This window comes from Schistocerca piceifrons, chromosome 5 (genome assembly GCF_021461385.2).
Source record: "Schistocerca piceifrons isolate TAMUIC-IGC-003096 chromosome 5, iqSchPice1.1, whole genome shotgun sequence".
Classification (NCBI taxonomy): domain Eukaryota; kingdom Metazoa; phylum Arthropoda; class Insecta; order Orthoptera; family Acrididae; genus Schistocerca; species Schistocerca piceifrons.
The window spans coordinates 465,556,383-465,568,888 of record NC_060142.1 but is presented as its reverse complement, the minus strand read 5'-3'; the positions used below and the strand labels follow the sequence as shown (position 1 = coordinate 465,568,888).

Sequence of the window (12,506 nt, the reverse complement as noted above, 5' to 3'; positions counted from 1 at the left end):
GTAACTCTTATGCAGAATTAAAGGATAATTCCCCAAGAAAGTCTTTCAATTTAGTCTTGAAAATCTGGGATTCACCAATAGAATTTTCAGCTCACCTGCAAACTTACTAAAAACGAACCCTGCAGACTAGTGCACTGTTTTCTGCCCTATGACTGAAGAGGTGTTTTTTTCAAGGGTAATTTATATTTCCATACAACTCACCAAGTGAATGTGAAAGCTCCTTTTTTTCTGAATGACTGCACATTATTATCTACAAGTTCCATGAGACAGTATGCGTACAAAGAAGCACAGTTTGAATTTCACAACACTTAATGAACAGCCTGTACAAAACTCATGAAATGGTATGACAGACCATTCTGACAACTCTTTACTGGGCTAAGAATACTTTTCGTAAATGTAGAGAGTTGTGCAAAGTAAGATACCATAGGATATAACTGAGTAAAGTGGGAAGTAACAGGTCATTATCTATGGCATAATATACAGGCCACATTTCTCACATTACTCCATTTCTAAGTTAACAACAATACTGTGTTCATACTTTCAGTTACATATTTCATTTTTGCATTCAAGATATAATGTCCAATAGTTGATGAAAGTAAATTGGCCATGGGAAAGGATCCATCACAGAAAAGCAACAACTATCTCAAAACCTCCTCTACTTTCACATTACAAGCATCACCCCTACCAGTATTCAAGAAAGATTTTACCTCTTCTGTACAAAAGATTAAGTGCAAATTTATTTTTGTAAAAATGAAAACAAACTGTCTTCAGTCACAACATGTGATTTTTATTTCAATACTTGATACCATTTCAGCTGGGCTGATCTTGTGGTGTATGAACAGTCTACATAATTTTTTGGAAACCAGTTATACTATTGGTCTGTTTCAAACAATGGTTACACATTTATTCACAGTATATGTAGACATATTTACAATATAATGGAAGGAAAAAACCCACTTCCTTTCGTCTTCCCCTCTCCTTCCCTCTTTCCTGATGAGGCAACAGTTTGTTGCGAAAGCTTGAATTTTGTGTGTATGTTTGTGTTTGTTTGTGTGTCTATCGACCTGCCAGCGCTTTTGTTCGGTAAGTCACCTCATCTTTGTTTTTATAGACATATTTACAAATATACATGGTATCTCAAACCTTTTGGGTTGAACTGAGACAGGTGATAGTGGTTCCACAAGCAATTATCTTGAGATAAGGAACCAATGGTCAGAAATGCATATTTATTGTGTTATGGGCATATACATTGTTCACCACATGACAACAATGTAGCTCATAGTAATTGTTCAAAGTCACAACCGCCAGTTTCAATTCATGTATGGCAACAGTGCATGCAGTTCTTCTGCACTCTCACATATATTCCTGGTGTCTGTTGTACACTGGAACAGGCAGCAGGTGATAAACAGCACACACCCCTCATCACAATTCATGCTATACACTACTTAGCTCATGACATGTATGTCATGTTTCAATCGCATGCATCACACTGGTGCATTAACGTTTGCCGTATACACACCACTGTCCCTGGTATCAGTTGTCCATTGCATCAGACAGCTTGTGATATGTCGATGGTGTGATGTGTTACTGCATACAGTGCATGACATGTAGTCAAAGATGGAATGTTACTCATCACAAGAGTTGGCAGATATGCATTTTCAGGGTTGCCACAAGTTTCTCCAAGTGAAATTCCCTGATATTTCCCTGGGTTCCAGACAAGTTTTAGCATTTTTCTCTGACAAATCTTGAGATCTCAAGGGCAAGTAATGACATAAGTTGGCAAAAAAAGTAAGGACTTCTGTATTTCTCTCCCATGTGAGCAAAAATCTTAAGTACTAACACAACATCTTTTGTAAAGATCTGTTTTTAGATGGAGAAGGCAAGCCAAATGGTGTATGTGTTTCATTAAGACCACTGTTGTTATTTTATTTGAATAAAATGAGACACATTTGGTGACAAAAATATGCATTTCCTTGGAGTCACAAGACAGATTTAAAGTACCTTCACAGATTTCAGAAATAGCCTCAGAAAAAGGTAAACCTCTTGAAAGAAGTGTATAAGGCAGGGAAGAGTTGTGCAAACCAACACTATAGGTGCCCACCAATAAAATGCTGGTTCTACTATGTTCATTATTGTTAGTTATAACCCACTATGTTATGTCTATTATTTTACAGATAACGTGTGATTTTTCTTTCGAGAATTATATGAGTACATAGTGTACAAACTGCCAGCGACTGTGTACTTGAGATGAGACAGTTGCAATTCCTGAAATCCATCGCATGTGGCCTCTGGCCCGCCAAGGAAAACCATAGTCCTGGATCCTTGGATAAATCACGAAAATCCACTGCATTATGCCACACACAAACAGCCCGGCCTGCGGCCAAATCCATGACACTAGATCCGATGGGCAGGGCTTGCACATTAGTGGAAAATGATGGGCTTCAGATTGGCAGACCCAATCTGTTAGAGATACCCACAGAAATGGCCTGTGGTTTTGGCACATAGTGGAAGTCCACTCATGTGACCAGCTATTCATGTGTCTCAGCACCATGTTGATGAAATGAGACTGCAGTGATCAATCCATGCAACGGATAACTTGTGCAAATATTCTGAAAATCAGTACTAATGAGGATAGGTAGCAACTCACCGAAAAAATGATCACTGAGCTGCAGACAGGCTCGTAGAAAAGGCAATCACACTCACAACTAAATTTTTGGCCACAGCCTTTGTCAGAAAATGAGCAAACACACATTCACACAATCACTCCGACACAACTCATGCACACTTGACCGCCTCCTCCAGCCACTGCGTCAACAATCTCTGAGAATCAGATCCAAGCAAACCACTCCTCACACCTTTCCCTGACACAGTTAAAATTCCCTGATTTCCATAACTTGTGGCAACCCTGACTTAATGCACAGTGTGGCAGGATGCTGTGCCCATAAAGCAGTATGGATGTACAAATAATGCTTTCCCAACATGTGCCTTCCTGGTTGAAAGAAGTTTATCTCCATGGACACCAACTTATGAGAGATTGAGTTGTTCACACCACAGGAAGCAGGCCAAGGTTCCTACCAAAGACACGTCCAAACACAAGACTTTGAAGGGATGATGTTGGATCATGTGGCAAAACACCTAGCAATAAATACCTGTCAACTTTCCCGTGAAATGCACACTTCAAAGTACTGGTGGAACAGGTATTACAACCCCTATCATAAATAACATGTGCAAGCATTGGGACCAATAGACTTTGAGCCACAAGTTCACTTCTGTCAACTGATTATCCGCTGCAGTGCTGTAATGACAAACTTTGTAAAGATTGTATTGTTCACATGTGAAGCCTCATTCACCACTAATGGTGTTTCCAACAGCTGCAACAGTGAGGACACACCCAATGCTGATCAAATCAGTGGCCACCAGCAACGATGCTCTATTCACATATGGGCAGGCACTGTCCAAGATCAAACAACAGGAGGACCTTATTTGCTGCCTGCCCATCTACCTGGTGCCCGTTACTTAGGATTCCTGCAAAATGTGCTGCCACAGTTCTTGGAGACTGTACCTCTTGTTGTCCACAAAAGGGAGTGGTTTCAACACAGCAGTGCACCAACTCACTTTGATGTTAATGTCCGTGAGCACCTTAACAACATATACCCTCACTGTTGGATGGGAAGGGGAGGTCTGTCCCACGGCGAGTACAATTGCCGAATCTCACAGCTCTGGATTTTTTTCTCTGGTTTTATATCAAAACATTGGTGTATGAAACCACTGTAGGAACAGATGAAGACTTGTCTGCTAGGGTCCAAGCTGTTTGACTCCTAGTACAACAGTCACCAGAGATCACTGAGACAGTACAGCAGAACTTCATGTGCCGTTGCCATGCATGCATTGAGGCTGGTAGTTGCCATTTTGAACAATTACTATTAGCTACATTATTGTTATGTAGTGTACACTTCATATGTCCATAACACAATAAATATGCATTTCTGACCACTGGTTTCCTATCTCAATATGAAAGGTTGTGGACCCACTACCACCTGTTTCAATTTGACCCAAAAGGTTTGAGACACCCTGTAAACACTTTTCTGTTTCACAGCACACATGTAAACAAAATTCAGACAAGACCTTCTTTGATCAGGTATGTGGGGGATTTATTTTCTCTGTTCCTTCCTTAAAGAGGAAACTGTAAATTTAACAGTTGGACATACATTGTGTTGTCTGTATTCCCCATAAGTAGCACTGTTTACATGTTGTACACCACAATGCAAATGAATCCTGTAATATATTTTTAAAAATATGTCTTTCTCCAATAGCAATCATTATGTTAATGACTTTGATATGCTTCCTTGCTTTCAGAATTAATAGCTTCTTCCTCAGGGAAAGAGCAGTAGGTTGGGGAAGGTTAAAAAGGAAGGACAAGTCACTCAGACCTCAGTATGAGAGGAAGCAACCTGTAGTGGGGACAAAGCTGCAAAAGACCTTAAAAACTCTAATCCCCTCACAAGTAATCACAACTGGTCCCGTAGAGCTCCATAATTCTCCTGATCCACTAAAGCCCCCACCAAACACATCACTGCCTTGTTCAACCAGCATCTCAAACCCATCACACAGAGCCTCCCAGTCAATCAGTTCCTGGAACATTTCAAAACCATTCCCACTCATCTCCCAACTGGAACCCTTCTTGTAACTTCAATGTGACCTCAATTTACAGAAACATTCCACGAACACACAAGCTCTCAGTCCCATGACACTACCTCCCCAGTGACTACCTACACGTGGGTTCCTCTTATCCTGAATGCCTACCCTCTTTCTTTAACCTTCCCCAACCTACCTCACTCTTCTAATGAGGGTGGAATCTTTAGTTCCAAAAGACATGAAGTGAATCACTTGGATGTTTGTCTACTGGCAGTAGTACGCATTTCACCTCTTGAAGGTAAGCCTTACAAAGCAATGCTGCTCATAACTTACTAGTTATCTCAACAGAATTTTCCATAAACACAATATTACTGATTTTTACTTTTTTTAATTTGTGTTCAATAAGCCTGGAAGCAGTGAAATAACCTTGGTTACAAAATCATACGAAAGTTGTATCAACATGCGCCAAAAATTTTACAAGAAAGTCAAATTGTGACTTCAAGCAGGAAAGCAAAGAAATAAAATTCAAAGTGCAACAAACAAATTACACAAATTGCTACTGAAACTAGTTCACAGAAATGATTAAAGGAGAGGGAGAGAAGGAGAGAGAGAGAGAGAGAGAGAGAGAGAGAGAGAGAGAGAGAGAGAGAGTGAGAAAACTTCTCAATGAATGATATATTAACTGTTATTGATGATTGAAATGACACTGAAAAACCTTTGGAAAAATTTCGGAGGAACACAGCAGCTCATGATCTACATTGAAACAGGCAACGAAAGATTCACATTTGCAATATATCTACCTCTTTCTTACATGTTGAAAAAAATTGTATAGTAATAAAGCATACACAAACACAAATGGGCAGACAAGTAAAAAACAACTGTCTTAAAGCAGAAGTACCAAACAAGAGCAAACAGATAATTATAGACCATTATGTGGGGAGAAACAAGGAGCTGAATTTCAAATCAGCAAATACAGTGACAAGGCTGTAATTAATGGATAGAGGGATGAAAAACAACTCTAATGAGATGGTGACTGAAAACAGCTCACCAGATGAAAGGCAGAATCCCACATTTAGTGAACCAACTAGCCAAAAGTCAGACCCCAAGAATCTACCCCTGGTAATAATCAGGATTTTGTTTCCAGTAGACACACTAGTGCTAGCAGTGACGTACACAGTCACACATGAAATAATACAGAGCTACTATAAATAATTCACTTGTTTTCAAATTTCTATATTTTCCAAAGCATTACGTGCACAAATATACTGATGCATGAACAGAACTGTAAACCCCTGAATTTGCATCGTGCCCACCACTTGACGAAATGGTGATGAAGTGAGAAAAGAGTTTTTGTGTGTTGGTATATGTGAGATGTTTAACTGTTACAACAGTAAAGTAGGGTTTATGGAAAAGAAGTGTCATTTGAACAGAGCATTGAATATTGGTATCGACAATTTACGGAACCGGTTGTCCCTGAAAACAGAAAAGTACCACTCGACCAAAAGTGCCAGATGCAACCGTGGAGAGGATGAGGAAGAGTTTTGTATGTGATTAAAAAAAATCAACAGTCCCTGCAAACCACAAGGCTTGCAATACCTTAGCAAACTGTATGAAACATTTTGCGATGGTGGTTCTGTTTCAAATGGTGTCATCTGCAGCTCATGCATCAATCAAAACCAGAAGATTATGGCCGGTGCCTTCAATATTGCATCACAATGCAGGAAGCAATAGAGGATGAATATTTTGTCTGCAAGCTGATATTCAGTGATGAAGCAACCTTTCATTTATGTGGAAAGGTTAATCACCAAAATGAGAGAGTATGGGGCCCTGAAGGTCTGTGGTGAATGAAGGAGATTCACTGAAGGTTTGTGATTTTTGTGCAGTGTCAAAGAGGAAGCTGTATGGGCTATTTTTCTTCAGGGAGAAGACTATGACAGATACCACTTGACTTGATATGCTGCAGCTATGGTTGTTCCCGCAAATGACTGCTGATTCCAAGAATTTCATCTTTATTGGAGCACTGATGTTCATCATTACCCAAATGATGAACTTCCACATAACTAGGTTAGGTGTAGTAGTGAATATGATGTGGCTCTGTTCCCTTCACCCCCCCCCCCTCCCCCAGATCACCTGACCTAATGTTTGGTGACTTTTTCCTTTGGGGGTAGATTAAGGACCAAGTTTATAAGTTTATGTCAAGAATACTGGAACAGCTCAAAGAAAGCATCCATGTTGCTGTGACAACCACTGGAAGGATGTTGCTACATAAGGTATGGAACAAGTCTGACTATTGCTTGGACATGAGTCGTGTGACCAGCGGTGTATTAATAAAACATTTATAGAGTGTAAAATTCAAACTTGATGTGTTTACACTCTATTCACGCATCAGTCATATTTGTACATTTAATACTTAGGAAAATATAGAACTGTGAAAATGAATGAATCATTTATAGTAGCCTGGTACCTAATTTTAAGTTGCTCCATGACAATGTTCAATCATTGTCCAAAAAGCTTAATGAAATAAAAATAATGGCAAATGATCTGAATTATATTTCTGTCCTATCCTTTATTTATCAGTGGCTTAATTGAGGTATGTTACAAATTACAGACCTCCCTAAGTCCAAACTTGCAAGGATGTTTTGTAGAAAAACATACTCATTGGGGTAGCTGTGTAAGCATTAGGGAAAATATTGAATTCATCATTCCAACGATATAATAATCTGTCCAATGAGGAAGATATAGAACTCTCTGTAGCTGTATTATGAAGGCAAAATGGAATTATTGTTTATTTGCACTAGTCACTAGATGGAAACAAAAGGACGTTTTATAATCATATGGAGAAACTTTTGGAAGAAATTACCTCTTCCAAGAAAAATAAGATCATATGTAGTAACTTCAACACAGATTTCTCAATACCAAGAAATTCGAAGACAATATTATACATTTACTACAGCCATTCAACGTAAGGCCAACTATAACTGGACCAACTCAGGAAACAGCAGTTTATGCATCTGTCTTTGATGAGATTTTGATAAGAGCATGGAAATATACCTGTGACACACAGGTAGTAAACACAGGTTTTAATGACGGCTGCCCTTAAAGTCTCACAATGAATATTACAGAGACTCATAACCCCATGGAATAAGATACACTGTAACGACTGCAACACCGAAATCATGGAGGGGAAACAAATGTAATGATGTATACAACTTTAAGCAGTGACAAATATGAGAAGTTCATCGCCACATTGAAGCATTTTTCTGAAATAGCTTTTGGCAAGAGAACAACTACATTTAAGTCTGTTCAAAAAACAAACTAGTGGATCACATGAGGGATAAAGATATAATGTAGAAATAAGAGGAGAGACTACGTATACTCCAATCAAAAAAATCAATCCTGATTCTACACTCCTGGAAACTGAAATAAGAACACCGTGAATTCATTGTCCCAGGAAGGGGAAACTTTATTGACACATTCCTCGGGTCAGATACATCACATGATCACACTGACAGAACCACAGGCACATAGACACAGGCAACAGAGCATGCACAATGTCGGCACTAGTACAGTGTATATCCACCTTTCGCAGCAATGCAGGCTGCTATTCTCCCATGGAGACGATCGTAGAGATGCTGGATGTAGTCCTGTGGAACGGCTTGCCATGCCATTTCCACCTGGCGCCTCAGTTGGACCAGCGTTCGTGCTGGACGTGCAGACCGCGTGAGACGACGCTTCATCCAGTCCCAAACATGCTCAATGGGGGACAGATCCGGAGATCTTGCTGGCCAGGGTAGTTGACTTACACCTTCTAGAGCACGTTGGGTGGCACGGGATACATGCGGACGTGCATTGTCCTGTTGGAACAGCAAGTTCCCTTGCCGGTCTAGTAATGGTAGAACGATGGGTTCGATGACGGTTTGGATGTACCGTGCACTATTCAGTGTCCCCTCGACGATCACCAGTGGTGTACGGCCAGTGTAGGATATCGCTCCCCACACCATGATGCCGGGTGTTGGCCCTGTGTGCCTCGGTCGTATGCAGTCCTGATTGTGGCGCTCACCTGCACGGCGCCAAACACGCATACGACCATCATTGGCACCAAGGCAGAAGCGACTCTCATCGCTGAAGACGACACGTCTCCATTCGTCCCTCCATTCACGCCTGTCGCGACACCACTGGAGGCGGGCTGCACGATGTTGGGGCGTGAGCGGAAGACGGCCTAACGGTGTGCGGGACCGTAGCCCAGCTTCATGGAGACGGTTGCGAATGGTCCTCGCCGATACCCCAGGAGCAACAGTGTCCCTAATTTGCTGGGAAGTGGCAGTGCGGTCCCCTACGGCACTGCGTAGGATCCTACGGTCTTGGCGTGCATCCGTGCGTCGCTGCGGTCCGGTCCCAGGTCGACGGGCACGTGCACCTTCCGCCGACCACTGGCGACAACATCGATGTATTGTGGAGACCTCATGCCCCACGTGTTGAGCAATTCGGCGGTACGTCCACCCGGCCTCCCGCATGCCCACTATATGCCCTCGCTCAAAGTCCGTCAACTGCACATACGGCTCACGTCCACACTGTCGCGGCATGCTACCAGTGTTAAAGACTGCGATGGAGCTCCGTATGCCACGGCAAACTGGCTGACACTGACGGCGGCGGTGCACAAATGCTGCGCAGCTAGCGCCATTCGACGGCCAACACCGCGGTTCCTGGTGTGTCCGCTGTGCCGTGCGTGTGATCATTGCTTGTACAGCCCTCTCGCAGTGTCCAGAGCAAGTATGGTGGCTCTGACACACCGGTGTCAATGTGTTCTTTTTTCCATTTCCAGGAGTGTATTATTTACTTCAGAAGATACAAATGAATAGTAATAAATATTATTAAAAAGACTAGAAAATGACAAACTAATGTGCAATTTCAGAAATAAAACTAATGTGATATGGCAAGTCATAAAAAGACAAATAGGTACAAGGTCAGGCGAGCAAAGTAATATAGAGCCGATTAAGATAATAATACAAGAATTATTTCTCAAACATAGCATAGCAGTTGATAAATACAAATAATAACAAACAGCCAGACAACAAGAGCATACAGTCAGATCAAAATATTCATGGAATTATATTATTCTGTAGCTAGCAACACCTGAAGAGCTATCTAAAATTATAAAAGGATAGCCTAATAAATATTCAATGGGTGCTGATGAGATACCAGACGCTACCATCAAAGCTAGTACAACGTTTATTGTAGAACCACTAGCAGAATAGTAAATTCATCATTTGATAACGGTGTATTTTCAGATACACTGAAAACAGAAAAATAACACTTCTACTTAAAAAGAATGCCAAATGTGAAATTGCTAATTACAGGTTAGTTTCATTTTTGTTGGGCTTCAGCAAAATTGTGGAAAAAAACATTTCTTAGAAGATTAAGAGCCTTCTTAAATAAAGAAATCCTGATAAATGACTCATAGCATGGCTTCAGAGCTGGAAATCTAATCCAATCAATAATTTTTGCTTTTAAATGAAATGTTAACAGCAGTGAATAGTAAACAATGTGTACTTTGTAATTTCTTCTTTTTTGTTTTTGCCTTATGATTCCCACATTAGTGCAGGGCCAGAACTGTTATTTACTGATTTGGCAAGGTTAGTTTTAAGGGGTGGCCAGGTGGCCTTCCTACTGCTCCCCCCCCCCCCCCCCCCCTTTCTTTCTCAGGATGGAATATGTGTACCCCAACTCTCTGAGTGTAGTGTAATTCATGTGTAAGTGAGCAGAAGTGTTAAAAATGTTTGCAAATCATGTAACAGAGGTGGGACTTGGGGACCCGCCCAGTATTTGCCTATAGGATGTGAAGAACCAACTAAAAACCACATCTAGGCTGCCTGGCACACTGAGCCTTGTCCTTAATCTGCCAGGCAGATTCAATCCAAGACCAGTGCATCTCCCTGTCCCAGAACTGGTGCCTTAGCATGCACAGCTGCCTGGGCAGGCATCTAGTGTATTTCTTTATCTTACGAAATTGCTGTAGTAATTGGTGTTAGAGCTGCATCTTCTTTAGGTTAAATTCAACTGATAGGTACCTCTACTTAAAGGAAGTCTTTCTAACAAGGGAACCACATTCAAAGGTCAGGTATCCAAGTAGTGAAGGAATTAGCAAATTTCATTAAAATATAAGAGGTATTAGCTGTTACCCATGGCTGTACTCATGTATCAGTAAAATGAAATGAAATGTGTGAATGGCTTTATTGGCTGGGAGACACCGGTCGGGATTTTTTAGCACTTCGTGCAAGTCTTTTTATTTGATGCCACTTGGGTAACTTGATGTTGGTAAAATAATGAGAACAAATCACACACCTAGTTTCAAGTGGAAAAAAATTCTGACCTGGCCGGAAATCAAATCTGGGACTCCATGATCATGAGTGAGCATTGCTAACCACATGACCACAGGCTGTTTATGCAAATTATACGTGTCTCAGATGCTATAAGATATGTGTGATGTTGATTGACTAAAATGAGATGGCCGTGTGACTGATATTAGTGTGGAAGTATGAATTAAACACATAGAGAATTGTATATGCATTGTATTCATTAAATCAAATCAAATTATGTAGAAAATTTCAAACAATAAAAGCATTTTCACAAATATGATAAAGTTCAAAAGTCAAAGAGATCTAGCTTTTTCAAAAGGTAAGAATTGTATTACACACTTTCTAAGGTAGCCTATGTTGTTCCCCAGTGCTCAAGCTGTCTCCAAACCAAATTTCACCAAAATCGGTTCAGTAGTTTAATCATGAAAGTGTAACAGACAGAGTTACTTTCGCATTTATAATGTTATTATCGATCATAGATAAAATTGGTGAACTGCTTATAGATGTTGATTCTGACATTATTGGTGCATCAGAGCACCACTTAAATTGTGTGATTCAGAGGCTTCATTTATCAGGGAATAGATTAGCAGCTGTTTTTCAAGGAGTTCTTTGAAGAGCGGGGCATAGCCATGTACGTTAAAACCTGTACTCCATTTGAGTCCGTAAATGTATCAAAGCACTGCACTGAATACATATTTGAATGTTGTGCAGGAGCAATTGAATTTAGTGAAACTAACATTATAATTATAGGTATTTATAGGTCCCCTAACTCTGACTTCAGAGCATTTTTGCTCTGGTTCACTTTATAGGAAGTGCTGAAAATTAATTGTATGTGGTAACATCAATATTAATTTTGTGTTTGACTGTAAAAGATAATGGATGCTGGAAAGTCTCCTAAATTCATATGATCTGATACAGACTGTATTTTTTTCAACCAGGATGCAAGGAACAGCAGCACAGAACCACAGACAATACTTTTATTCATTCTTCACAACTAGATAGGCATTCTTTAGTAAAAGAGTACATGGCCTTTCAAACCGTGATACAAAGATTTTATACTAAAGGCTTTTCCACTCAAACAAATGTTATATATAATTACAAACTATGTAGAAAAGCTAATCCAACAGCAATAGAGCATTTTTTAAAACTCATTAAGGAACAAGAGTGACAGGATACTTGTAGTGCTGATAACATAGATGATAAATATAATGCTTTCCTTAACACATTTCTCATGCTCTTTGGAAGCTGCTCTCCAGTAGACCATTCAAAACAGGGTGCTAGCAGTAAAAGACAGCTTGGGTGGCAGACTAGTGGAATAGGGATATCATGTAGAACAAAGTGGGGATTATATTAAAATGTTAGGAGGAGTCACAATTGAGCTACAGTAGCTCATTACAAACTGTACTGTAAGGTGCTTAAAAATGTTACTAGGAAGGCAAAGAGTGTGCGGTATGAAAATACAATAGCTAAATCACAGGATAAAATTAAAACCATATAATTAGTCATGAAGGAAGT

At 40.3% G+C, this 12,506-nt stretch overlaps 1 protein-coding gene across 1 annotated transcript in view; it reads right to left on the bottom strand.

Moving 5' to 3' along the window:
• The window catches only part of LOC124798029 (probable ATP-dependent RNA helicase DHX35), a 214,155-nt gene that overhangs the window by 24,796 nt on the left and 176,853 nt on the right, over positions 1-12,506 (bottom strand). The window lies entirely within an intron of this gene.